At 37.9% G+C, this 3,872-nt stretch overlaps 1 pseudogene; it reads left to right on the top strand.

Annotated features, from left to right (window-relative positions):
* Nucleotides 1-1,439: 1,439 nt before the first annotated feature.
* LOC102867713 lies at nucleotides 1,440-3,551 on the top strand (annotated as a pseudogene).
* Nucleotides 3,552-3,872: the final 321 nt, after the last annotated feature.

Below are 3,872 nucleotides of genomic sequence, written 5' to 3' on the forward strand. Positions count from 1 at the left end.
TTTGCAATCACTTGTTATGCATCAGAGAGTTGGACAGTGACTAGGGAGGATAGAAGGAGAATTGATGCCTTTGAGTTGTGGTTGGTGCTGGAGAAGAGTATTGAATGTACCATGGATCACCAAGAAAACAAACAGATTTATCCTGGAGAGGATTAAACCAAGCAACTCCTTGGAGGCAAGGATTCTGGGGTTTCATCTGACATACTTTGGGCATGTTTCAAAGAGGGACATGATGCTTGGGAGGGTGGAGGGACGGCGCAGGAGTGGAAGACCCTCTATGAGGTGGATTGATTCAGTGACTGGGGTAATCGGGATGGGTGTGTCAGAAGCAATGCGATTGTCACAGGATATAGCTGGGTTAGGGCTGTTGTTCATAGGGTCGCTATGAGTCGCAAACGACTCGATGGCACATAACAACAACAACGACATGTTCTTTACTAAAACCAAATTGAAATTCTCTCATTTTTCTATGTACTATTTTAGCTGTGGGATTTTTTTTTACAATCTCCAGAAATAGTTTACTTGCTGATGATATTAATGACACTGGTCAATAATTTTCACATCTGTTTGGTCATCTTTCTTGGGGGTGGGTACAATATGGATCTCCTGCAGTCATTTGGCCAGGCAACTGTCCTCCAAATGTCCTATCATAAAATATTGGGAACATACATCTTTGAAGTGAAACATACCAATTGATGTCCTATCAATTTTGGGAGGATTATTTTTTTACTGATGCCTTCAGTGCAGCTTTCACTTATTCCTTCATTGTCATTGGCTCTTGATCATATGACACTTTCTGAGATATTTTTGTATTGACTAATTCTTTTCGTATAGCCTTTATGTGTACAGCTTCCAACTTCTAGTTATACATCCTGGATCATTCGAGATTTTGCTCATAGTATCCTTCAGTATTTCAACTCGAGGCTTGAGATACTTAACTCTCAGTTTTTTGAATTTTGGAATAATATGCACATTTCTAATTGACAGAGATGGGTTTAGAAGATACCATGGCACTAAGAATATAATTGCCAATGTCATATGGGTCTTGGCTGAAAACATATAGTGCCAGAAGAAGGCTCATTAATTTTTTTTATCGACTATGCAAAGGCATTTGACGGTGGATCACACTTGTTTGAGATCGTGTGCAACCTATGCCTACTCCAAAATGCTATTGCCAAAAAAAATGCAAGTGAAAAAAAGTATATTTCAAATAGAACAAAGGAGTGTATCAGGGCTGCATTTTTCTTCTTCATACCTTTCCCATCTATATGCCAAACAGATCATTCAAGTGGCTTGTCTTTATAAAAAAGAATGTGAGTGATTGAGAGCCTTAAAAATGAAATGGGAAAGAAACCCAGCAACTAACAAATAAAACCAAAACCAGAAAACAAGAAGTACCAACTGTCTGGATAAAAAAAAAAATTGAACTTGAAGCCATCATGGGAGATGAAAATTGGGAAACAGAACTCATTAATCCTCATATGTCTCTTATGTTCCTGTATTTGAGAAGGATATGTATTATTCTGGAGCAAACGGAGACACGTTTAACAGGACTCAAGCTGCTTCATCAGATTTGGATGATGGACCCCAAAGAGATCATTTCATGAGAAGTGGATTTGGTTCTCGGAGAAACTTGGGAAATAGAGATACTGGTGAGTGTACTAAACAAGAGACTTCATCTACACTTGATGGTTTTGGAGTTGGAAGGAGTTTTGGATACAGAGGATTTTTAAGTAATAAATTTGAAGAAGGTGATAAGTCTGGATTTTTTAGAGGATTTCAAGATGGAAATGACTCAGAAGTGTCAGCCCCATCAACAAGAGATGGAAGAGGTAGTTTCAGAGGTTGCCATGGAGTATTTGGTCTACGAAGTCGAAATAATGAGTTTGAGCAAGATGAAGGAATACATTGCACTGACAGCCCTTTTGGTTCTAAAAGATCACCATTAAGTGGAGCAAGTAATGGTGACACTTACCAAAGCAGAAGTGAAAGTGGACGAGGTGGTTATAAAGGTTTAAATGAATAAGTAGTAACAGAAATAATTCTTGGAAATCTGAAGCTGAAGGAGATATTGGTGATATTCAGGTACCAAAAGTGACTTATATACTACCTTCTACACCTGAAGACGAAGACTCCATTTTTGCACATTATCAGACAGGCATAAACTTTGGCAAACATGATACTATTCTTGTGGAAGTATCTGGACATGATGCACCACCAACAATTTTGCCTTTTGAAAAAGCTAATCTCTGTCAAACACTGAATAACACAACATTGCTAAGGCTGGGTATACAAAATTTACACCAGTGCAGAAATACAGTATTCCTATTATACTAGCAGGATGAGATTTGATGGCTTGTGCTCAGAAGGATCTGGGAAGACTGCAGCTTTTCTTTTGCCAATTTTGGCTCATATGATGCATGATGGGAAAACCGCCAGGCGTTTTAAAGAGCTGCAAGAACTGGAGTGTATTATTGTAGCACCAACTAGAGAACTGATCAACCAAATCTATTTGGAAGCTAGAAAATTTTCTTTTGGGTCTTGTTTTAGAGCTGTTGTTATCTATGGAGGGACTCAGTTTGGACATTCAATTTGACAGATAGTGCAAGGCTGTAATGTATTATGTGCTACACCTGGGAGACTGATGGATATCATAGGTAAAGAAAAGATTGGTCTCAAACAAGTCAAATATTTAGTTTTGGATGAAGCAGATTACATGTTGGATATGGGTTTGGGGCCAGAAATGAAGAAGCTAATTTCTTGCCCTGGAATGCCATCAAAGGAAGAGCGTCAGACTCTTATGTTTAGTGCGACTTTACCAGAGGAAATCCAAAGGTTGGCTGGGGAATTTTTAATTGAATTATTTATTTGTTGTTCTTGGACAAGTGGGTGAAGCATGTAGAGATGTTCAGCAGACTGTTCTTCAAGTTGACCAGTACTCAAAAAGAGAAAAACTTGTTGAAATTCTACGAAACATTGGTGATGAAAGGACTATGGTCTTCGTTGAAACTAAGAAAAGAGCAGGTTTTATTGCAACCTTTCTTTGTCAAGAAAAATATTGACTACAAGTATTCATGGTAATCGAGAACAGAGAGAGAGAGAACAGGATCTTGGAGATTTTCGCTGTGGGAAATGCCAGTTCTTGTTGCCACATCAGTAGCTGCTGGAGGGCTGGGCATTGAAAATGTCCAACATATTATCAATTTTTATCTTCCTTCTGGCATTGATGAATATGTTCATTGAACTGGACGTACTGGTCATTGTGGGAATACTGGCAGAGCTGTTTCCTTTTTTGATCCTGAATCAGATATCCATATAGCACAACCTCTAGTGAAAGTACTGTCAGATGCACAGCAGGATGTTCCTGCTTTGTTAGAAGAAATCGCCTTTAGTACAGTTGTTCCTGGCTTCAGTGCTAGTAGAAGAGGAAATATTTTTGCATCAGTTGATACTGGAAAGAATTTCCAAGGCAAGAGCACTTTGAACACAGCAGGATTTACTTTGAACGTTCACCAACTCCTAGTCCAGTGCAAGATGAGCCATGGGATTAAAACTAAATCAGAATTCAAGTCTATGGTATGGATGCAAACAAAAAAATTATTTTGATTTTTTTATTTTTAATGGAAATTTGAAACCTGGAACTCTTATATCTACTGTCTTCTGTTTTCACTTCAATCATTAAAAAGAATCCTTACTGACCAGTTTTGTAAAATGTAAAATTAACATTGCAGTTGCTGATTCAAATGGTGTTGACTAGAAAGGATTAAAGAAGTGTTCTAAATGTAAAAAAAAACAAAAAGAAAAAAAAGAATGTGGTGTCAGAATTGGAGAAAGTCTCGTCAACATCCTTCAGTATACAGATGACACAACTG

This window comes from Elephantulus edwardii, unplaced genomic scaffold (assembly GCF_000299155.1).
Source record: "Elephantulus edwardii isolate Elephantulus edwardi_28Jun2011 unplaced genomic scaffold, EleEdw1.0 scaffold00630, whole genome shotgun sequence".
Lineage (NCBI taxonomy): Eukaryota > Metazoa > Chordata > Mammalia > Macroscelidea > Macroscelididae > Elephantulus > Elephantulus edwardii.